We start from the raw sequence: 24,730 nt of genomic DNA on the forward strand, positions 1-24,730 counted from the left end.
TACATAATTTATGAAATTAAACATAAGTTTTTTTAACAAATGTTGATGTGCTTGAGTGGCTAATGCGATAGACTTGAAATTAATCGAGTTCTCTGCGCATAGGTTCAAATTTTTGTCCGAACTTTTGTTGAAGCAAGAACTCTTAAAGCAAAAGTAATTAACACCTCTTTATGATTACCTATTACGATCAAAGATCTAGATTATCTAGATTACCTATTACGATCAAAGATCTAGATTATCTAGATTACCTATTACGATCAAAGATCTAGAAGCAAGATTCGGAAACCTTGTTCTAAATTGAGTCACTCCACAATCTAACTTGATCAAGGATTGATTGAATTGCACTCCACAATCTAACTTGATCAAGGATTGATTGAATTGCTCGGGTGCAATTCTACCACAATAATTTCTTCAAACTTAGAAATGAAAAATATGATGCTCGGATTTCTAAGGGAAACGTCTCAATTTGAGATCTGAATTACATTCATCCACGAATCTGAAAAAAAAAAAAAAAATCATCACCTTCTTTCTGTCACCTCCTTTTGAAATGTTTTGATCAAATGTAAATGCTTCTAATAGGTAGCAAATGAAGTGTATTAAATCCATAAACTACTTTCTTAAAGAATAAGTCAGCAACATGCTTTGCATCATCCATAAATCTAACTGCCACATGCTTCATCTTCGGCCAACAAAAGTGCTTATGCAATATCTTATAAACTTTATTAATCTTAAGATGTCCCATTAAGGCACCATCATATGCTTCTCTCAAATCATCACCTACATCAAAAGGACTTTAAGTCAGCAACATTGAAAGTAGAATGTACTGAAAAGTCTCCGGGAAAATCAATTTTATATGCATTGTTATTAATTCTTTCAAGGACTTGATAAGGGTCATCCCCTCTTGGATGTAACTTTGTCTTCCGTTGAGATGGGAATCGCTCCTTGCGAAAATGTATCCAAACCCAGTCACAAGGTTTAAAAATGATTTCCTTCCATCCTTTGTTAATCCTTGAAGTAACTTTGAAATTTTGGGTCTCAATTCTCTCCTTCACCTCCTTGTGCAATGTTTTGATCAAGTCTGCCTTACTTGTGGCTGCGTCACTCACAAACATATTAGAAGGAATATGAAGCAAATCAAGAGGCATAAATGAATTAAATCCATAAACAACTTCAAAAGGAAAACAATGAGTTGTACTATGAATTGCTCTATTATATTCAAACTTTACAAATGGCAAAGATTCATCCCAAGACTTAATATTCTTAGAAATAATAGCCCTAAGCAATGCTCCTAATGTTCTATTAACCACCTCAGTTTGTCCATCCGTCTGAGGATGACATGCAGTTGAAAACAACAATTTGGTACCCAACTTACCCCACAATACTTTCCAAAAGTGACTTAGAAATTTAGCATCCTTATCACTAACAATTATTCTAGGGATTCCATGTAATCTTACTACTTCCCTAAAAAATAAGTCAGCAACATGTTTTGCATCGTCCGTCTTGTTACATGCAATAAAATGAGCCATCTTACTAAATTTGTCTACCACAGCAAAAATACTATCTTTACCCTTTTTAGTGTGCGGTAAACCAAGAACAAAATCCATAAATATATTAGTCCAAGGTTCATTAGGTACATTCAAAGGAGTGTACAATCCCTTTGGTTGTGACCTAGATTTAGCTTCTTTGCATTTAAAGCATTGACTACAAAATTTATGAACATCATGCTTCATTTTCGGCCAAAAGAAGTGTTCATGCAACATATTATAAGTTTTACTAATCCCAAAATGTCCCATTAAGCCACCACCATGTGCTTCTTTAACAAGCAAATCTCGGATAGAGCATTTAGGAATACAAAGCTTACTTTTCTTAAATAAGAATTCATGAAACACATAATAATCATCTATAGTGTTTTTGTAAGACAAGATGCATAAATAATTCCAAAGTCGTGGTCATCTCGATATAATTCTTTAATATGCTCAAATCCAAGAATTTTTGCACTGAGAGAAGTAAAAAGATTGTACCTTCTAGATAATGCATCATCTACCACATTATCCTTACCTCGCTTATATTTGATGACATACGGAAATGTTTCAATAAACTTCACCCACTTTGCATGCCTACGGTTCAGTTTGCTTTTTGACCCTTAAGATACTTCAAGCTTTCATGATCAGAGTGGATCACAAATTCTCTAGGCCATAAGTAGTGTTGCCACACCTGCAATGTGCGAACTAAAGCAAACAATTCTTTATCATAGGTAGGATAGTTCAATGCTACCCCATTTAGTTTTTCACTAAAATACATTACGGGTTTGCCATCTTGCATCAAAACAGCACCTATGCCCAAACCACTTGCATCACACTCAATTTCAAAAGTTTTATCAAAGTAAGGCAAGACAAGTAATGGTGCATTGGTTAATTTATTCATAAGCTCATTAAATGCATTCTCTTGCATATCTTCCCATTTAAAAACAACATTCTTTTTCACCAAGTCATTCAATGGTGTAGCTATGGTGCTGAAATCTTTTATAAATCTTCTATAGAAGCTAGCTAACCCATGAAAACTACGAACGTCACTTGCATTTTGTGGTGTTGGCCAATCCCTGATTGCTTTAACTTTCTCTTCATCTATTTCTACTCCATTTTTACGAACTATGAAGCCAAGAAAGTTAACTTTTTCTATGCAAAAACTACACTTATTAAAATTAGCATAAAGTTTCTCTTTTCTAAGTGTAATCAAAACTAACTTAACATGCTTCACATGCTCATGCAAGGTCTTTGAATAAATTAAAATATCATCAAAATACACAACAACATGCTTTCCTAAATATTCTCTCAAAACATGATTCATTAAGCGCATAAATGTACTAGGAGCATTAGTTAACCCAAAAGGCATAACAAGTCATTCATACAATCCAAACTTAGTTTTGAACGTGGTTTTCCATTCGTCTCCTACATGCATTCTAATTTGATGATATCCAGATTTCAAGTCAATCTTTGTAAATAAACATGAACCATGCAATTCATCAAGCATATCGTCTAGCCTAGGAATAGGATGTCGATACTTTACTGTGATTTTGTTGATGGCTCTACAATCCATGCACATGCGTCACGTTCCATCTTTCTTCGGCACCAATAAGATTGGTACAGAACATGGACTCAAACTCTCTCGTATATATCCCTTCTTCATAAGCTCCTCTACTTGCCTTCGAATTTCTTTAGTCTCAGTTGGGTTGGCTCTATAAGCTAGCTTATTAGGAATTATCGCCCCTGGAATGAAGTCTATTTTATGTTCAATATCTCGCTCTTTTGATTTTGGAAAAAAATTCTTTATCAATGTTGACTAATCTGACTAACATTGAACTTGGTAAAATGAAATGGTTGAATAATTGAAAAATGAGATTATTCAGGAATACACATTGAATGCTAAGATTACGCATTGAGTTTCTGGTAGTAGATCCATAATCAAAAAAGTGTTTGTGATTGTTCCAGAAGAAATGAAACAAAAGATACGGTAGAACCTTTTTCCGGGTTTTGAATTGACGAAAAAACAATTTTTTTGTAGAACCCTGAAGGTAGTCCTTTAGGGACTTCATCTTGAAATACGTCATCAAATTCCTGTAAAAGAGATTGAAACATACTAGGCAAAGACAAATTATTATCATTAGAGACCAAGCATCCTTCCTTGTACACAAGTACAAAGATGGTTTTTTGTGAGAACATTGCCCTTCTAACCTCTCCCACTCTAGCCAAACAACTCACATTCTTTCCTTTTTCTCCAATTTCATTTTTTTTTTCACTATGGTTTTCTCGTTGACTTTTCTCTATTTTTTTCACTCAACTTTTTTTTTCCTCAAACTCTTTATTTTTTTCTTCCAACTTTAATTGATCAGCAAATACATTTGCAAAACTCAAAGGCACAAGAGTGGTTTTCTACCATCTTTTACAAAAGAATACCGATTCAAATAGCTATCATACATAACCCTTCTGTCAAATTGTCATGGTCGGCCAAGCAATATGTCTCCAGCATGCACTGGTAAAACGTCACAAAGAACTTCATCTTTATATTTTCCTAAAGTAAAAGATACTAAAGCTTGAGAAGTTACCTTCATTGTTCCACTGTTATTGAGCCATTGAAGCTTGTAAGGTTTAGGATGGTGTTTTCTGGTTACAAGTACCAAACGACTCCCATCTTCTAGTTCCTCCTCATGCTCCTGGATTTCCTCTTCAACTAGCTCATCATGGTCACTTTCCTCACTATCTGTGACAACTTGTCCATTCTTGATGATCATGACAAATATGAACCAAAAGACATCAATCATACAATATACTTCAATGAAGATGTGAAGAAAAGGTTGTCAAAATTATCAAAAGATGTTTCAATTCATGCCACATTGAAGAAGAATGAAGTTTGATTGTTATAAATTTTGGGTGGGTTACAATTTAGAGTTATTGTATTTCATTTATGTATTTTAAGACTTTATTTACTATAGGTTACAATTACATAATGGTTAATTATGGCCATTAGGTATGAATGTTACAACTCTTGGAATGACTTTAGTAGTTTCAGTTTGAGGCTATAAAAAGCCATGTATGTTGTATGTGTACGAGACTTGAAAAATATAGTAAAAAGAAGCATTTGTGCTCTTCTTTAGTCAATGGCTAAGTTTCTTTGCAATTCTATGTAGTTTAGGTTGCATGTAAAATCATTCAAGCTCGACATGATCAATCTTGCTTGTGGAGTGATTCGAATCTCAAGCAAGTGTTCTTGCCTTGAGATATTTGATCAACAAGAATCATTCAAGCTAGACATGATCGATCTTGCTTGTGGAGTGATTCGAATCTCAAGCAAGTGTTCTTGCCTTGAGATATTTGATCAACAAGAATCATTCAAGCTAGACATGATCGATCTTGCTTGTGGAGTGATTCGAATCTCCAGCAAGTGTTCTTGCCTTGAGATATTTGATCAACAAGAATCATTCAAGCTAGACATGATCGATCTTGCTTGTGGAGTGATTCGAATCTCAAACAATGTTCTTGCCTTGAGATATTCGATCAACAAGGTAATCCGAATCTTACTCCCCTTGTAGTGGTTCCTTTTCTTATCACCCTATTTTGCGGGCTATAGGTAATTACTAAGTCAAGACTCCTTATCCTTATTATAGAGAGTTTCCGGAACTGGCTTGCTTGTTTGCTAGCTTTCTTATTTGCTTTCTCACTCTTGAACTCTAGTGGGTTGAACTAGGTCAAAAAGCTGAATCAGAACCTGCCTGCGGAACCTGACGAGAAGGAAATCTGGGAGAGGTTTGAGACTGAACAGTAAGTCAAGAAAAAGAAAGAACAGGAAGAGAGGTGCCTGAACCGAACCGAACCTTTGCAATTGGTATGGTATCGGTAAAAGAAGGGAAAGGAGTCAAGGAGAATTAATTGATTGAAGTATAAGTAAGAAAGAGACGGAACAGGAAGGCAAGACGAAAGACTCATTCTCCTCTCCCTACCAGTCTTCATGGCTTCGCCTCTTCGCCTGTTGGTCTCACTCGCCCCTTTACTGTTCAAGAATGAATTAGCAGGAAAGAAAGACTAAACAGTAAGTCAAGACGAAAGAAGAATGCTCCTTTACAGTTCTAGAATGAATTAGTAGGAAAGACTGAACCGATATTCCCTGAGCAGTAAGTAAAGACTAACCTCTCGATTAATTCTCCTTCACCGTAACCTATTCATTGTTGTTCTCTTCTCTTTGATTGAATTGGATTCTGCTTTCAAGACTCAACTAACTGAAAGAAAGATTAGCTGACTCCGCTTTGAGTTAGTTGCTTTGCTCATGAGCCTGCCCCGGTCGAAACCGTAATAGTACACACCCAACTCCTTCTCCTTCTCCTTATTCATTCTGGTTCACCTATCTATCCTTTCAAAAGCAAGACAGAATGAGACTTCCCTTCGCTTCTTGCCCTTTACTCCTTTACTCCTTAACTCCACTCCTTGTTCCCTTAACTCTTTCGCTGGTGTGTGTGTGTTGGTTACCTCCTCTCTCTCTGTCTTAGCCAGCCGAGCTAGAGCTAGCTTTCTTTCTTTTATTCCCCCTGATGTAACTCTCTGTAACCAAAGACTCTTTATTCATTAGACTGATCCTACTGAACGAACTTTTTGACTCCCCATGAACCTCTCGGTTTCACCCATTGCTGAACAGTAAAAGAGAAATACTCCTTCCTATCAAATCAATACTCATGAGTGGGAAGAAAAGAAAGAGAAGCGAATGAACAGTAACCATATGGAAGAAATTCAGGGACAGGAAGTCAGTCAAGCCGAAACCAGAATAAATGAAGGAGTTAGCTGCTTTCCAGTCGAGTAAATGAATTAAGGTCAAGCTCATTCACCTATTCTATTGGTCTCATTCCCTTCTTTCTGTCTGTCTATCTGTTTGTTTTCTCCTTCACCGTAACCTGTTTGAACTTCTTAACCTCTGGGTCGAGCTGGCTGGTTCGCTCCTTAACTACTGAACCATTACTTATTTCCCTTCTTTCTGTAGGTCTCTTTCTTCTCTTCCTGACCCAGATGGAACTGTAATGTGGCTTGGCTCCTTTCTTTCTTTACTTACCTATTTAGCTTATTCATTCGAGTTCACGTTCACTCCTGGCTGGACTATGACTTCTGTCTCTTCTCTTCTGGAACTCCTTAGCAGCTTTGAAAGACACTCTGAAAATGAAAGAAAGCTTTGCTCCTTCCCCCGAACCTATTTATGAATAGTAACCTCATTAACCTTCTTGCTTGAATTGCTGAGCCATTACCGATTTACCTTCCGATGAATGAGACAGAACTACTGACACCTCTCTCTTCGATATTACCTTCCCTGAATCGATATGACCTGACTGACCCTGAACCTCGTAAGCTCGTTAAAGCCTATTCATTCATTCTCCTTCACCTCTACAACTCGTTAAAGCAATTCCATTTCCTGCCTCTCTCTCTCCAACTAACTCGTCTTCTTCCGTAACCTTATTCCCGGAGCTACTTCTCCTTTATTTACAGTTCAGGGAAAGAAAAGAAGAAGAAAGATGAATGAGCCGGAACTCTCTCTGGAAGGAAAGACTCTACTCCTACTCCTACTCCTACTGATTGAGCTCTGTAACCTTTTCCTGTATTCTCCCTAACTGACTGACCGGAACTTACCTTCTTTCACTCCTCGTCTCGCTGCTTGGCCTGGCCCCTTTTTTGATATTCCCTGGCTGAAGTGGCACAAGGAAGTCCTGGAGAGGAAAGAGACTGATGAACCTATTCTGTGGACTCCTTCCCCTGTCGGTAAAGCTGGTTCGCTCCTTCGCTGCTGAACCTGTCCTGTCGGCCGCTGTTGCAGCTAATTCATTTACATTTACTCTCTACTGTATATTAAGTAGATTAATTGGAATTGCTGCCCGGCCCTGGCTTGGCTGGACTATGACTTCTTTCCCCTTCACTCTTCGCTCCTTGCCCTTAACCTCTCCTCTCGGTAAAACAATTCTATTTCCTTCACCTCTCCAACTAGGCTGGCTTGGATTAGAATGATGTTGGTGTGCTTTTCTTTTAGCTCATTCACCTTTGTTTGACTTTATGACCTGAACTGATGAACAGGCAGGGTAAACTGGCTTGGCCGACCTCTCTCTACATTCTCCTTTCTTTTCCTTCTTTCACAGTAAACGTAAACTAAGACTCAAAGATTCTTTCTCCTTAACTCCTTGTTCCCTTCTTTAATCTATTGATGAAGGAACTGTAAACGAAGAGAAGAAAGAGCAGGTCAAGCTATTCCATTGCCTGCCCCTTCGCTACTGAACCGGACCAGGAAGGAAAGACTCAAGAAAGAAGAATTAGAGTTTAACAGGACTATTACTGATTAACCTGAACCTCAATCGGAACTGGCAGGCTGGCTTTCACTCCTTTTATTTGTTATCCTTAACAGGAAGACTAAACTCCTGATTCATTCTCTTTTTTGTGTAAGTACCATTCATTAATTAATTCTATCTTCTCTCTATTTTTTGAGTTAAAGAATAAGAAGAAGAAGAAGAAAAGACTAATCTGGCTTGCTTCTTTCTCCTGCCCCTGAACCGGAACTGGCAGTCTGGCTTTCTTGCTTGCTTTCATTCTTGATCTGATCCTTTCTCCTCAACTAAAGACTCATTAGAGCTTACGGAACAGGCTGGGCTGGCTTTCTTTCTTGCTTTCACTCCTTTTATTCTAGATCCTGAACAGTCAGTCAATCCTCAACTCTCGATTCATGAGACTGAACTGCCCCTGAACCTGATTTCACTCTTTAGTACCATTTATTAATTAATGTTATCCTTTGTCTATTTTGCGGGTTATTTTAGAGGGTTATTGCTATTGAAGAGGGTTAAACTAGGTAAGCTGTTAAAGACTCAACGAAAGAGTCATTCTCCTTTTCCTCTATTCCCTTCACTACTTCATCAGCCACTGAACCGGAACAGGCTGGCTTTCTTGCTTGCTTTCACTCCTTTTATTCATTCTCCTTCACTCACTTGTCCCTATTTCTTCCTTCAAATACAGGGTAAAGCCTTTCTTCTTTACTGGCTTGCTTGAACTCAAACACTCCTTTTACTCTTTCTCCTTAGCAGCTTTTCAATTCTCAACTCCTGATTAATTCGACTTTACAGTTCAAGGGAGACTAAAGATTCATTCTTTCACTCAGTAAAGCTATTTGACGATATTGAACAAGGTCAAGCTCCTTCCTTCAACTGAAAGTCAAGACTAAAGATACTCTCCCCTTCTCTTATTGATCTTACTCTTTTACTCTCTCTTTAGGATAGGACAGGACCATTTATTGGATTTGTGACTCTATTCCATGAGCTATTGAACCGGAACGAACCTCTCTCCCCTGCCCTTCCCTTATTTCAGTCGGTAAAGCTCCCAGACCCCATTTCTTTCTTTAACTCAGTCTTGAACTCAGAAAAGCATATGAAATGACTTCTCCTTCTTTCACTCTTGAACTCGGGAAATCGATGGGATTCCCTTATTTTATTGTATTGGTTTCACAGGAAGCACTAAGTTTAAGTGTCAGTTATTAGCCTAGATAAAGAAGAGAAGATGATCGTAACCTTGCATTGGCCTGGCCTTCAAAGACTCTTTTCCTCTCCCTCCTGTAACAAGGATTCATGGGACTGATTCACTCTTGAACTAGGTAAAGCAGCTGGCTGAAAGGTCAAGCAAGCTCATTCACCTCTCCCTTCTTGAACTGTAAACTACTAAACCTATTTATTCTGAACCAACTCTTTCTCCTTTCTTTCTTCACTCTCCTAGACTCAAGCTAGAAGGATGAATTCGACTAACCGCTTGTTTCGTTAGTGTTTCTTATTCTGAGGAAGTGATTTTTAACCTCTGCCTGATTTCACTCTTTCCATCGATAATCGGTAATAGGTGTTCTTTCCTCCTTTCTTTCTTCACTCTCCTTCCTGGCCCTGTAAGAAAGACTCGTTCTCCTATTTATTCTTTCTGTAGGTCCTTTGCTCCTTCCTGAACTGCCAAAGAGAAAGCCAAAAGAAAAGATTCATTCTCTTCTCCTTTAGCTCTCTAGCTATCAGTCTGCTTCGCTCCTTCTTGATTTTATTGTATTGGTCGAGTTGCTTCGCTCCTTTTCCTTCTTTCACTCTTTTACTCGGGAAAGCTATTTGAATGAAGAACCTGAACTGTACGCTGATTTCACTCCTTTTCCTCTGCCTGAACTGTCAAAGAGAAAGAACTACTCTACTCAGAGGCATTCTCCTTTTCTTTCTTTCTGGCTGAGGACTGGACTAGCTTCTCTTCTCAAGTGGGTTCAATAGCTAATTAATGGACTCCCTCTCCCCTTATCGGTTATCGGTCTCGTTGCTTCCTTCGCTCCTCTTCTTTTCTTTTCTTTATTCTTTTCCTCGGTAACCTCTTGAACTCAATCACCTGGGCTGGGCTCGGCTCCTTCCTTGGGCTCTAAACAACTTGGTTGTTTGGTTCTTTCCTCTTCCTTCTTAACTTGCTCCAGTCGTACATACCCTCTTCTTGTCTTGACTTTATTCCCTTGCTTTCTTTCTTGAATTGGGTAAACGCATTAACCTGTCTGGTCTGTCTGTTTGTTTCCCAATTTTATTGCCTGAGCTACTGTCCCTGATTGAACTGGGTAAAGCAGTTGGCTGAGAAGAAGGGAGTAAGTAGGTTGAGTAAGCAAAAGGAGACTCAGCAAGAATGATCCTTCTCTCCTGCCCCTTGGCTTCGTCCCTTTCCTATTAATGTCATTGTCCTGAACCGTAACCTGATGAAAAGAGAGCGCTGCATTCTGCTTTCTTTACAGTACTAGAATAAGAGTGCCAGAACCTCACTCCTCTCGGTCTCACAGCTTCGTTCGCTCCTTCAGCTTTTCCTGTATTCATTCCCTGAACTACTTCCCCGTAACCTAGTTATTCTGATTCTTCTCTTGCTGCTTGCTTATTCATCAAGTGTTTCAAGTCAATACTCCTTCCTTATTCATGAGACAGAAATACTTTACTACTTTACGGAACCTATTTCTTCTTTCTCCTTGCCTGATTTCCGGAGGTAAATTGTAGGATGATTCTGGAACTCCTTTACTCTCTCTCCTGTAAGAAAGATTAATGAGACTGAGTTTACTGTTCAGGACTATTACTGATTAACCGTAACCTGATTTCACTCTTTAGTACCATTTATTAAGAAATGTTATCCTCTGTCTATTTTTTGGGTTATTTATGAGCGTTTCACTATTCATTCTCCTTAACTCCTTGATTGCTTGCTGTTCAGGACTATTACTTCTTCACCTTCACTCCTTTTATTCACTGTAACCGAAGAAAGGCGAAACAAGACTGAGAGTTCACTCCTTCAACTTGTCTCTCTTCTTTAACTCTTTTACTAGGTAAAGCGCTATTTGACGAACCTGAACGGGACCCTTCTCTTCTGGAACTCCCCTTTTCCTCTCCAACTAGGGTTGAACTATCTATGTCTTCTCTCCCCTTCCCCGTAACCTTCTTTTACTCGGTAAAGCAGCTAAGTAAGCTAATGTCCTTCCTCTCTCTCCTATAAGATTCATTCGACTGAGCAGGAAGTCAAGACTGCTTATTCCTGAACCTTACCCTGATTGAACAAGGTAATTCAGAGGGAACTAGGTCTGTTCTCTTTGCTCCTTCCCGTTCACTTCACCGATATTGCCTGCCTTGCCTGTCTCTTCTTTCCTAGTAAATAAGGTCTGTTTGTCTCTCTCACTGCTTCGGGCCTCTCTCTCCTTTGTCTTACAGCTTCCTGCTTGCTTCTCGCCTTTCCTCTTCCTTTTCAGCTATTTATTCTGGGTCTGTTCTCTTTTCTTTTCTTTCTCTTCTTTACCAGTAACCGAAGAAAGACTTAATCAAGAGTTGGAGAAATGTAACTCATTCACTCCTTCATTTTTTACCTTGATAAAACAGCTTAGGATTGAATGTACTCTCTTGTAAACTCATGGAACCTGTCCCCACTTCCATTGCATGTCCCGTCCCTTCAAACAGTCTGTCTGTCTTCGTCTTCGCTCCTGGACTATGACTTCTTTTACTCAATAAAGCTGCTGAGGATTCTATTCTTCTTTCACTTGGGTTGGTTGACCAATTGCATTGGCTGAACCTTTTCCTTCATTCAAAGACTCGGTCCGGTAACTAGGTTACATCTTCCGTCCTGTCCTTTCTTTCCGGTCTGTCTGTCTCTTCTTTATCTGCTTTCCTTACCCTAATGGAACTCTAAAGCAATTATGATAAGCTTTTCCGATATGACCTGACCTGATTGAACAGTAACCGAGGTAAATAGGTTCAGTAGCTCTCTTCTTTCACCTATGGATTGATTCTTTCACTGTAAACTCCTGTCCCTGCCTAACTCCTTTCCCCCTGCCTAACTCCTCTCGGTCTCACTGCTACTCTACTGTTGAACTCCTCCTCTCTCTCCCTCTACTTGCTGCCTATTTATTCTTTTTACTAGGTAAAGCCATCTGCTGCCTGCTGCTAATGAAATGAATGTACTCTCTCTTTTTAATTCTCCTGAAGAGGAAGTCAAGACTCAAGGGAACCCCTGCCTGCCCCTAACCCGATATGATATCATCTGAGCTACTAAACCTGATTGTGAACTGTAAACTCCTGAACTCGGATATTCAATCCTTTTCTTTCCTATTTCTTTTCTTTCACTCTTTCCAAGCAAGGTAAGGGGGCTAGGCTGGCTGAGAATCTCCTTTCCTTCTCCTTCCTATTGGTCTGGTCTGTCTGTCTCATTGTTGTGCTAGCTTTGCTTTGTTTTATCCCCTGATGTAACTCTCGGTAAAGCGTATTCAATGAATTTACTCTCTGAATCTATCTATGGATTCTTTGCTTTAACTAATCCTTCTACTCTCGCTACTTACTCCTATTATTAATGCATTATCCTGAACTCAATCACTTGACGAACTGTAACCAAAGACTGAAGATGAATGGGAGAGACTGAACTCCCAGATTGAACTCGGTCAAGCTCACTCACTTGTCTGTCCCTACTACTATTTATTCCTTCAAAGACAAGGTAAAGCAAAAGCATATTAAGTAGCTCTTTGATTGAACAAGGTAAACTTCCCTATACAAAGAATATTCTCGTAACCCTGCAGCCTTTCTTGAACAAGGTAAAAGCCAAAGAGAAAGGAAAGACTCTTCTCGCAGCTTCCCTACTCTTTATTCTTGAATGAGACAGACTGCTGAACTACTGAACTACTTCTTCACCTATTGATTCAAACACTCACTCGGTAAAGCATATGAAATTGATCCTCCTTAACTTCACTCCTCTCCTTTTCCTCTGGATTCCATTGCCTGCCCCTGACCGAATATTACCTGACTGACCTTGCCGAGCTAGCCTAGCTTTCTTTCTTCTTTGTTTTATTCTCTGTCTGATGGAACTATCAACGAGAGATACTCCTTTCCTCATTCATTCGACTCAACCTTTTACGATATTTCCTATTAAAGAGGTCATTTCATTCAGAGGTAATTACATAGGCTGGATGAGAAGAAGGTCAAGCTCCTGCACCGTAACCTATTCTATTGGTTGGTCTCACAAGGACTAAGTTTCAGTCTTTGCCCAGATAAAGAAGATTAGAGTATAACCCTACAAAAGAAGATTAGAGTATAACCATGCATTGGACTGATTTCACTCTGTTACTCTCCTCCCTCCTGTAAGAAAGACTCTCCCTGCCTGACCCGAACCCTACCTATGTTAGGTTACCTTATTCATTCTCTCTCTATGTTACTTATGTTACCTTATTCATTCATTCTCTCTCTCCTTCCCCGTACGTAACCTTCTTTTCTTTTCTTGCTTGCTTTCACTCCTTTCCTTAACATGATGTAACTCTTCCCTCTATCTGCTACCTTGCCTACTTACTCATTCCTTTCTGATTGATTGAAGAAGGTCTGTCTCTCTCATTGCTGCCTCTCCCTGAAAAGACTGGGTAAAGGGTCTGTCTGTCTTGTCTGTCTTGTCTGGCTTCTCTACTCCTGACTACTCTGTTTCTTATTTGTTCTTCTCTTGCTGGATCCTTGATTGAACTCATTTACTACACTCCCTGCCTGAACACCTATGGATGTATTCTTTCTCCTTGCCCTGAACCTTGGCTTCTCTTTCTTCTCCTTTCTTGACCTGTAAACTAAGCCGAAAGAGAGTGACGGAACGGAACTCATTCACTTGTTCACCTCTCCCTATTAAAGAGGTCATTTCCCGAGGTAAAGCCAAGCCGCTGCAGCTAATTCATGTCCTCTCCTGTAAACAAGGGAAAGAAAGCCGAAACACTCCTTTATTCATTCGAGTTTAACAAGACTATGACTGATTAACCTGAACCTTCCCGAACTCATTCATTCGCCTACCTTACCTATTCTTTCTGGTCTCATTGCTTTGCTCCTTGCTTGCCCTGCCCTATTTCTATTTATTCAATCAAAGACTCTTTCACACTCACTGTGTAACCTCAATCAATCAATACTGACCCTTCAGCCAGCTTTCGATTCATTCTCCTTACCTTAACTATTGAACCTGCCTCTCTCTGCCCTGACCCTCTATGACCTGATTTGACAAAGAAAAAGAGAAATACTCCTCCCTCTTCTCGTGGAGCTGCTTGCTTGCTTGCTTCGCCCCTCTCTTCTCTCTGTCCAACTCGTTAAAGTGGCTTGCTTGGCCCCTTTCTTTTCCTCTCCTGCCTGTAACTGTAAGAAAGATGCATTCTCTGCTGCCTGCCTGCCTGCCTTCTTTGACTACTCTCCCTATGTATTCTTCTAATGAACTTGACTGGACTCTCTTGTAACCTCATTCCCCTTTCCCCTTTCTTTGACTTCCTGATTTCACTCTTTGCTTGCCTTGGCTCGTTCTCGCATATTCTCTTCATTATCAAGAACTCCGTAACCTTTCTTTAGAAAAGAGAGAACAGCATGCCATTCATTTATTCTCCTTGCAGTCTGTACGTAACCTAACCTATCCTAATAGCCTTTCTTTCTTTTCTTTACTTTACTGTTCGAAAGCCTAAAGATGAAACTGAACGACCAGAACTCCTGCTCTTTCTCCTGCTCCTGAACTACTCTAACTCTACTCCTTTATCTTTCTTCCTTCTCCTTTACTAAAGGTAGAGTCAAGACGAAACTCAGGATTCTTGAACTACTGAACGATTGACTATCCTATCTGAGTTTACATTCTTTGTTTGAAAGAGGGGAGACTCTCTACTCTCTCTCAAGCTCCTCCTGATTTCACTCTTTTACAAGGAAGGTGGTAAAATGACGAACCTGACTTTGACTCCTCTCCCTATCGAGAGGCTTGACTCATTTTCTTTTTCTTTTCCTATTTCTCTCTTTCTTATTCTCAACTGGAAGGAAGATTAGCTCACTCCTTACTTAAAGGAAGATTAACTCACTTCTTTTCCTGATTCCACTATTCAATCACTCTGTAACTCAATCCAATCACTACTCTCAATCCAATCACTACTTCCGGACCTCCCCGAGGTAAAAGAAAGGTGTTTGATGGAAGGAACTGTCCCCTCGCTCAGGTTGAACTACTCTACTCTTCTTGTTCTTTACCTGTTAGCTGTAACTGTAAACTGGCTGGGAAGGGGAATCTTAGCTAGCTCTGTCTCTGATCTTTCTTCTGCCTATCTGACTGACTCTTACTCTTACTACTCTTACTGACTTAATTCTTGTTATTGTGTGAGTTATTATTCTATTCTTTAACGGTAAACAAGGGAAACTCTTTATTCCTTAAATCAGGGAAACTCCTTATTCCTTAAACAAGGGAAACTCTTTATTCCTTATTCTTTCTCCGAACCTATTGATTCTTTCCCTAGGTAAACTGATCATTAAGTCAAACAAACTCCTTATTCCTTATTCCTTCTGCTGACCTACTGAACCTATTGATTCTTTCCCGAGGTAAACTGATCATTAAGTCAAGTCAAACAAACTCCTTTCACACTATACGCTATTTATTACTTCCCTCTGAGTAAGACTCAACTAAAGATGAATTATATCCTTCCTTTACTGTTCGTTCTAGAATCAAGGAGTTAGTTGCAGCTTGCTTTGAAAGACTGAACTGAACCTCCGCCTGCCCGGTCCCTTTCTTTACTTTCTTTGACTCTATGACCTTCGGAGGGAAGTCAAGCTAACCTTTCTTTCTTTCTTTACAGTCTGGCTGCTTCATAGTATTTAGAATCAATCAAACAAACAAACTTAACTATTCCGGCGTAACATAACTGTTTGTTCTTTCTGTCTGCTCCGACTTAACTGCTCTGGCGTAACGTAACTGCTCTTCTCTTCTTTCTTTCTCTCTTTCCTTTCCTGCTTGCTTGCTGGCTTAACTAACTAACTGCCTTGGCTGCTTGCTTTGCTTGCTGGCTTTCTTGCTTGCTTTCTCACTCTTTCACTCTTCACTATTCTTTCACTAGGTAAACTGTAGGATGATTCATTCACTACTCTCTTAACTCAATCACTTGTCTCTGAACGAGGTAAATAGGCTTTGATTCCCTCCCTTCTTTACACTCTGGAACAAGCAAGGGAAAGGAAATAGGCTGGATTGGATGATTAGCTCCTGCCCCCCTCTTTTACTCTCTTTCTTTGATCTTCACTCTTTGCCTCCCTCCTATAAACAAAGACTAAACTATGGATGAATGAGAGGGAATGAAAGAAAGATCTGCTCCTGAACCTGAACCTATCCTCTTTCTGGTTTCTTTTCTTCACCTATTGAAGAAGGAAGGCCTAGCTCCTTACCCTAAACTCGCTGTAACTCCTCTGATCTTCTCGTCTGTCTGCTTTTCGCTATTCTCCTTAACCTACTACTTGACTTACTCATTAACCTCTTCTCTTCTCACAATTTAATTGCCCGAAACTGATTTAAGTGATTCAGCTTTTGGTCTCTTTCTTCTTTCTCTTTTCTTTACTGAGTGAAAATGGGATAGTAGTATAGTCTTTCTCCTTAACTCAATGACTTGTCTGTCCGTTCAACCCCTTGGTAATAAATGGATAGTATGAACCTCTTCACCTTTCACTGAGACTTCGCCAGTAAGTCAAGACTGAACCGCCCCTCTCTTCTAACTGCTATTTCACTCTTTCTTTTACTCTCTCTCTGATAAAGAAAGCTGCTAATTAATTATTGACTCTACGGCTGAAGGATGGAACTCTTTCTTTCTCTTTCTCTATTCTTTGCTTTGTTTTTTGTATATTCTGCTTGCTTTTAAGACCGAACTCCCCCGTGTTCCTCGAATGGATCTCTTAGTAACTCCTTGTGACTGAGAGTGCACTGCTGATCTTTGTCCTCTCTTCCCTCTGACTACTTAACTTACTGATTTTCTCTTTTCTGATCGTTATTGCCTGTATGGTTCTGTAACCAAAGAGACTTAAGATTCCTTGACCTGATTGAACTTGGTAAACAAGAGTATAGGAGTCTGATTCTTGAATGAACTATTTTACTTGACTGTAAACAAATGAAAGGATGGAAGAGGAGAATGGGGCTGGTTGAACCTTATACTCTTTCTTCTTTGCCCTTTCGGTAATAAATGGGTTAGTTAAAGCTTGCATCTTCTGTTACTTTCCGGTCGAGCAGCAGCTTGGTTGGCTCCTTCCTTTTCCTTGAAGAAGAAAGATTCATCCTACTCGGTCGGTAGGTAAACGGGATATGATTCTCCTTTTTTTCGCTATCTGTAAACTCCAACTGAACCTTAACTAACCCTGAACCTGTGTGCCGCCCCTCTTTCTTCTATTATTCCCCTCGCTTATTTCGTAAATCTAGAAGAAGAATCAACCTTTCCTTTCTAAAGACTAAAAGGCAAGACTCTCGCTGAATGATAGTTTACGGTGTTTGACTAAATTCTGGAGTTAGAGCAGCTGCTTTAGCGTTGAAAGACTCAACGTAAAGAAGAGGCGAATGAGCCGTAACAGGAAAGAAAGAATCAGACTCGAATATCCCTTTACTGGGTGTGGAGTAAATTCATTCAATCCCGAACCTTATACTCTAGTTGATTATTCCCTTACCTTCTTGAACAAGTAAAGACTGCAAGACAAGATTCACGAGACTGAACGCAAGATAGATTGATTCTCCTTATTTATTACCTACCTTAACTCCTATACACCTCTTTATTCTTTTATTCGGTAAAGCTCTGTCTGTTTGTTTTCTTACTCGGTTTGGTTTCACTATTTCTTCTCTTTCTCTGCCGTAACCTGACCCTTAGCTTCTTTCTCTGACCCTTGAACTCCTACACCTCTTTATTTATTCTTTCATTGGGTAAAGCAAGGATTAAGAAAAAGGGAAAGCCGAAACAAGATGCATTCTCCTTAACTCGTAACCTATTCTATTGATTGATTGATTCTTTCTCCTGGCCCCTGAACCCAATACTCCTTTGCCGGATGGAACTCATAGTAGGTAATCTGTCTGTCTACTGAGCTCTTCTCTGGATCCTTAATTCTTGTTATTGTTAGTTACTTAGAAGGAAGTAATTGTGTTGTGAGTTATTCTTGAATTGACTAGGTAAGGGTCAAAAGCATATTCTTTCTCCGTCGTAACCTGACTATTTCACTCTTTCCACTTCTTGTGTTCTCTTTTCTTTCCTCTTCTTATTTCTTCTCTTTTACTCTTTGTTGTAACCAACGACTCTTATTCTCCTTAACTCAATGACTTGTCCTGTATGTCCCTCTTTCCCAAGGTAAGTAAATTGTCTGTATGATAAGGAAGAAGGTCAAGATTCCTTCTCTGATTGACTATCTGAGTTTACAGTCTTTGTTTGAAGGTAAACAGACTAAAGGTAAAGATGAGAGGTATTGCGCGAACTCTTTTTCCCAAAGTAAAGTGAAGAGCCACCTAAACACCTGATTCATATTCAATTCTTCTTCTTTAATTCTCGAAAGATTCATTCTCTGTTTTTCTCTTCTACAACTTGGTAGTAAACTCCTGAGTGATTCACCTATTCATTATGTGTTCCTAGTAAACGACGAAGAAACCGAACTCTTGCACCTCTATTCTATGACCATCAGTTATTGTTTAGGGGTGAGTTATTCAACCACTGTAAGCAAGGTAAAGCCGAAAGAAAGTTTACGAACGGGGAACTCAATCACTTCTTGGCCCTACCCTATTCTTTTATTCGGTAAAGCCTCAACTCCTTATTATAGAGAACAAGACTATTTATTACTGATGATGAACCTGATTGAAACAACTCCTTATAACTCCCTTATTTATACTCTATCTATTCTTCCTAAGCTACTTTTGCTGACCTGGAACCTGATTGATCTCGGCCGTTGCTGGCTAATGAATTTACTCTCTTCTACGGACTCTTCTTATGAATGGAGACTAATGTTCACTCTTTTTCCTCCTTTAATTGCCTTGCCTGATTTCAGACTAAGCTCGGCCTAGGTAAACTCTTTCACTCTTATCCCGTAACCCCTTTTTTTATTGAGGAACAGCTCTTTACTCGGATTCCTTCTTTCCCTCTTTTACTATTCTGTAAGTAAGAAAGGTCAAGCTCTTTTGCCTCTCCTTGATGTAACTCTTTTATTCTCCTACCTGTAAAGCCTAAAGCATTCTCTGATTCCTTCTTTAACTGTAACAAGATTAATTCTCCTTTGATTGATTGAGCGAGGTAAAGACTATTCTTGATCTGATCCTTCGCCGTAACCTATTTATATTCCCACTGTACTCAATACTCTTCCTTATTAATTCTCCTTAACTCCTTTGTCCGGCCGGATGTAACTCTTTGTTTGGACTCTCCCTACCTGAACAGTAAGGAAACGCCTTGACACCCTTTTTCTTTCTTTAACTCTTTGACTCTCTTTCTCTGATATGACTGCTGAACCTTGTGACTCTAGTATTACCTTCCCTTAGTTAACTTGCGGTAACATCAATAACTCATTTGTTGTCCCTCCCCTATATCTATTTAAAATGTGATGCTTGAACTAATCTTTCTTTCTCCTCTAACTACTTACTCAACCGTCGTAACCCTCTTTCTTCTTTCTGCCTCTCCAACAAATAAAGACTAAAGAAGCAAGAATGAGACTAATGTCACTTCAAAGACAAGGTAAGGTAGTAAAGAAGTAGCTGCTCTTTGTTTGATTGACCTAACTGTAAGGGTCATCAAGTCTAAAGATTGATTATCTGTAACTGTAAGGGTAAAGACTGAACTCAAGCGAGCAGCTTCGCACCTTTCCGATGAATTGAACCTTCCCCGATATTAACTGACCGGATGGATTGAAGGAGGTAAACTCGGCGAGCAGCTTCGTACCTTTCCGATGAATTCTCCTGTAAAGACCATTAATCAAAAAACTTTATCTTCTGTCTATTTTTTGGGATATTTTAGGCCGAGGTAATTAGGAAGTCAAGACTCAACTCTCGATGAATTATCCTTCAACTTGTCCCTGATTAAACTCAGTAAAGCACCTTCTCTCCTGAACCTATTTATTCACTGTAAAGTGGTTTCGCCCCTGAACTTGATGTCCCTTCCCTATTTATTTCTTCAAACACGAGGTAAAGAAGTCGCTAATTCATTGACTATCCCTTCACTGTCAAAGAAAGAAAAGATAATTGATTGAAGAATAAAATTCAAGCAAAAGAGAAAGAAAAGAAGAAGAACCCGAAAAAGAGCTACTTTACCTTCAGCTATTTCTTCTTGAACTATAAACAAGGATCAATACTCCTATTTATTCATTCTCCTGAACCTCGTAAACAAGAAAAGACTCAAGATTAATGAGACTGAACTCGCATATTCAATCCTTCACTCTTGACCCTATCGGTTTCACAAGCACTAAGTTTAAGTCAGTTCTTCCCCTTGGACTATGCTATGTATGAATAATATTTTCTATTTCATAGGAGATCCTGGTCCTGGACTATGCTATGTATGAATAATATTTTCTATTTCATAGGAGATCCTGGTCCTTTATCTATTTCATAGGAGATCCTGGTCCTTGATGAAATAGAAAATATTATTCATACATAGCATAGTCCATCATATTAGCAAATAACCGTATTCCTGAGCTTAATGCCCGAAAACAATGAGGGATTAGCTCAAGGAGTACTAAAAAAGGTGCTAATGGTAGTGGGACTCCAGCGGGTAATGAGAAACTTAAAAAATGAAGCCCATTTCTTTGAAATCCCACTATAGTAATACCAATAAAAAGAGAAAATGAGAGACCCAAAGTAATGAGAAAATGACTTGTAACTGTGAAGCTATAAGGTATCATACCCTGGGGATTACGAAATAACGAAACAGTCAAAGTGACCGAGATGTGAGGGAAAAACTTTTGTTTCACATTTCCGGATCCGGAAAGACCACCTATTTGTTCGTTTACCAGGTTCGGCACAAAATCATAAATAAGCTCTACCAAGGATTTCCAAGCATTTGGTACTGAGTTTCCTCCTCCGGTTTTAGTAACAAAATAAACCAGAAGTAGGACCAAACTGAGAGTTAGCAGCATAAAGAAAGAGGGAATTATGAATGAGAAATAAAAGTTTCCTATATTCATAGGGAATGGCAAATTGCTCAAGTGGGCTGTTGGGCGTAATTATAAGAAACACTTTTCATTTCATCCCTGTAGTTCCGCTTCTTGCTCTAAAAATGAAGAAAGACTTGTCAGAAATAGCCGGTTGGGTTGGTCCAACAAAGAAAGGCATGGGAGTGGGCATTGCTGAGGAGAAAATTCGACGGAAATGGTCTATTGATTGAAGCTCAACGCTGTGGAATCGTCTACAGTAGCATTCGGGTTTGATCCTTTGAGTTCAAGGAGGGAGGAAGGCTTTCTAAAAGCGGCTTTTGCCATTCTCAATCGCCTTCATCGCTCTAAGGAGGAATCTGAGGTCGCCTCTCTCTTTTCTTCTCCAAGAGAAGATTGATTGCCAGCCCCACATCTGACTCTTCATCCACTAGAATGGAACGAGGATGAACAAGCTCGGCGGCCTTTTGCTTTAGCTCTTCGGCCCGAGCCTCAAAAAGGTTCATTTGCCGTTCCACCCCCCGATACTCCTTGGAAGAGATTAGCCGGCGTCCTCCCTTTTCCGTTCACTCAATTCTCTGAGGTTGAGCCCAACCGGGTGGACCTAATGATCCGCTCGTAGCCTTAGCTTATCGACGGGTCTTGCAATAGATAGATACAACATTTTCTTTGACTCATGCGCCTTGGAGAATAACGTTCTTTGTTTGAGTTTGAAGTCGTTACCTTACCTTGCGGGAGCCACCTGGGCGAGACCCTTCTCTCCTTTTTTTCTTATTTCCATATGGTGAATCACTTGTTCAGTCGACTGAAGTCCGTGTCTGCTTCAACTTCACCCCTCGTGTCGTGTGGTGTAGCAAGACTAAGAAGAACTGGTCAACTTCATTTATGAACGAGCAACTATTTCTTAGTAGCAATACCTTTCTCTTTTTTGATTCTTCCTCCATTCACCTCCACGGGCGAATAGAGTCTAATACACTCTTTCTTGGCTAGTGTAGCAGACTCCATGAGAGGTCATTCGGAAGGGCTCCGTATAGTTCGATTTTGGGGCGTAACATTGTGGTTGGTTGTTCCCTTTCCCTCGACTGACCGAGAAAAAGAAGTGAAAGAGGCATCTTTCATTCATATCGATTTAGGTTTTTCTGCACCATATTTAGATCTTCCTCTTCTTCGATCCGGAATTCCCAGCAAATCCTTGACTCCTCGAATACAATGGGATTTCACACCTGGCGAATCTTTCACTCTACCTCCTCTTATTAAGACCATAGAATGTTCCTGCAAATTATGACCTTCGCCCGGAATGTGAGCAAATATATCATGTCGATTGCTCAACCGTACTTTGGCTATCTTACGTGGAGCTAAATTAGGTTTTTTCGATGTTCTCGTTGAAAGACGGGGGCGTACTCCTTACTTCTAGGGACATTGATCTGAAGCTCGAGTACGGTCCGTGCGCCTGCTACTTTCTATCTATCTGGCCTCTGTACTAACTAGTAGTGGAGTGGCTTGCTACTTTCAATCATCAAAGGAAAATGGAGCAAGGGAGAAAGAAGTTGTCCCCTCTTCTATGGTAACCCGCTGCCGGTCATCTAGAGTGCTCCGCCCGCCACCGCATATCTAGAAAAAGAGGGAGCGGGGAAGGAAGAATAATCGTTTGACTTTGGCACATGAGCTGGGGGGTTTGGCTAGGTAACATAATGGAAATGTATCAGACTGCAAATCCTGGAATGACGGTTCGACCGCGTCCTTGGCCTCGGGGAGTAGCGAGCTGCACGGAACGATCATTAATCAAAGGGGGCTTCCCAACAAAGGAAATCAAAAGACAACATTCTGGAACTTCCAAAAACCAAAGAAATGCAAGACACATGAGAAGGAGCTTTTTACGTAACGCTTTCATAGAATGAATTCGGTAAGGGTAGAATACGCCCCATGGTCGATCGAAGGTCCTGTGCCACTTTCACTCCAATCTAACTGACCTTCAATCCATCTTTCTTTGTCTACCCAGATCATAACCAAATCTTAGACCAGGCTGACACAAACAACCTTTTTCGTTTTGGTTGAGGAAAAGGAAGAAACCCCAGCGACCAAGCACTTCTGCCCCCAAAGCGGAGACCGAACAACCGCCAAGTTGTCGAGGACACGTCTGAAGAGGAGGCGGGCGCCCTATTAGTTTACCACCCTACCCACTAATGGACTATGAGGGAGCGGGCAGGCGAACGGGAACCTGCCGAGAACCCGAACCGCTTGACTGACTGGAATACTCAATTTCATTAAGGTCGAGGATGGATGAAACCAATCATCATCGTGCAAGCGAAGCCGGGAAGCAGACCGTTGTGCAACGACTAAGACTCGTGTACGAGGAGTTTTGAGCGTGAGTTACCACTCATGCAGAAAGACCCGCAACTCTCGAAGAGGAAGAGGACACCAACCGCCCGAATCACTGTAGCAAAACCTCCCTTTACTCCATGGATAGCCCTTATTCAAGAGAAAAAAGAAGAAATGAGGGAGAAACGAGTGATGATTGCCATGAATGCAGCCTTCGAGGACATGTACAATCTGGTCTTTTCTCCTATCAACATAGTGCACCTCCACGTAGAGGGTCCCGTGGAGACTTTGACCGAATTAATAGGGAGAAATTGCTCGACATTTTGATTGAGGAAGAGAATCCAGGATTCACGCTTTTTTCGTTCGATATGTGCTGATGTGTACTCCCGTTATCGATGGACGGGGGAAGTGAATGACGAGACCGGCTCGCTTGGCTTAACCTAACCCTCTCTTGATGGCGAATCTTGATTGACTGACACTAGGAACCGATTCGAAGAAAGAAGAAGCATGGCATGAGGACGGACAAATTGCCGATAGCGAATTACTTGACTTGATAGATGGAGGGAGGGCCCCCCAACTCAAGCACGAAATCCATGTCGAGTCAACAATCATCGAGAAGGGCACCACCAAGCGAGATCGAGACCAGCACCTTGCCCTTGGATAGGGCTCCAAACCTTCCTTCTTCAAATATCCAAAAAGGTCGGACTAACACGAGAGAAACGTCAACTTTGATAAAGAAGGGAAGGGGGCTTTTTTAGCTTGACCAGAATCGATTCCATTATAAAATAGCAGAAGTGCTACTTAGTAGTCGAAACTCGGAGAGAGAGAGAGGGGACTCTTTCATACTTGCTAACTCCTAGGATGAGAAGTAGGTCCCTTGTTTTTGGCAGGAATAGTTCCAGCCTTTGTTGCCACTCGGTAGAGTGAGTCTACTTAGCAAACTGGCAGGACGATTGATCCATATGAATCTCGAGAGTGGATGGTTGACTGCCGCCCCCTTGTCCTAGAGGCTCTCCGTCCGGGGCTTGCTATCGTAACCTTTTCTCCCTGTGTATGTGAAAAAGAGTGACTCACCCCTTTCCCTTTTTTGTTCAGTCAGAAGTTGGTCCAAAGAACGAGAGTGGGCTTCCTTAAGTTTGTTGTTCCTCAGTAGCTCAGTGGTAGTGCGGTCGGCTGTTAACCCACTGATTGTGGGTTCAAATCCTACTTGGGGAGAATTTTGAGTTCTCACTTTTCTAACCTAGCAACCCCTGTCCTTCTCCTGAGTTTCTAAACGGGAAGAATCGGGACATCAAAAGTGGGCCTTCAATTCGAAGAATCGTGGGACATCAAAAGTGGGCCTTCAATTCTTAGGGAGAAGAAGGATCCACTGGAAATGAATGGGAAGACTGAATTAGTATCTGACTGCCTGCCGCCCAAAGGAATTTGTCTATGGGAAGACTACTGTCTGCCGCCCAAAGGAATTTGTCTATGGGAAGACTACTGTCTGCCGCC

General features: G+C 40.4%; 1 non-coding gene across 1 annotated transcript; it reads left to right on the forward strand.

Annotated features, from left to right (window-relative positions):
- Positions 1 to 24,379: 24,379 nt before the first annotated feature.
- Positions 24,380 to 24,451, forward strand: TRNAN-GUU. Its single transcript has one exon. It is a non-coding gene; the product is annotated as a tRNA-Asn (tRNA).
- Positions 24,452 to 24,730: the final 279 nt, after the last annotated feature.

This window comes from Cucurbita maxima, unplaced genomic scaffold (assembly GCF_002738345.1).
Source record: "Cucurbita maxima cultivar Rimu unplaced genomic scaffold, Cmax_1.0 Cma_Scf00088, whole genome shotgun sequence".
Taxonomy (NCBI): Eukaryota; Viridiplantae; Streptophyta; class Magnoliopsida; order Cucurbitales; family Cucurbitaceae; genus Cucurbita; species Cucurbita maxima.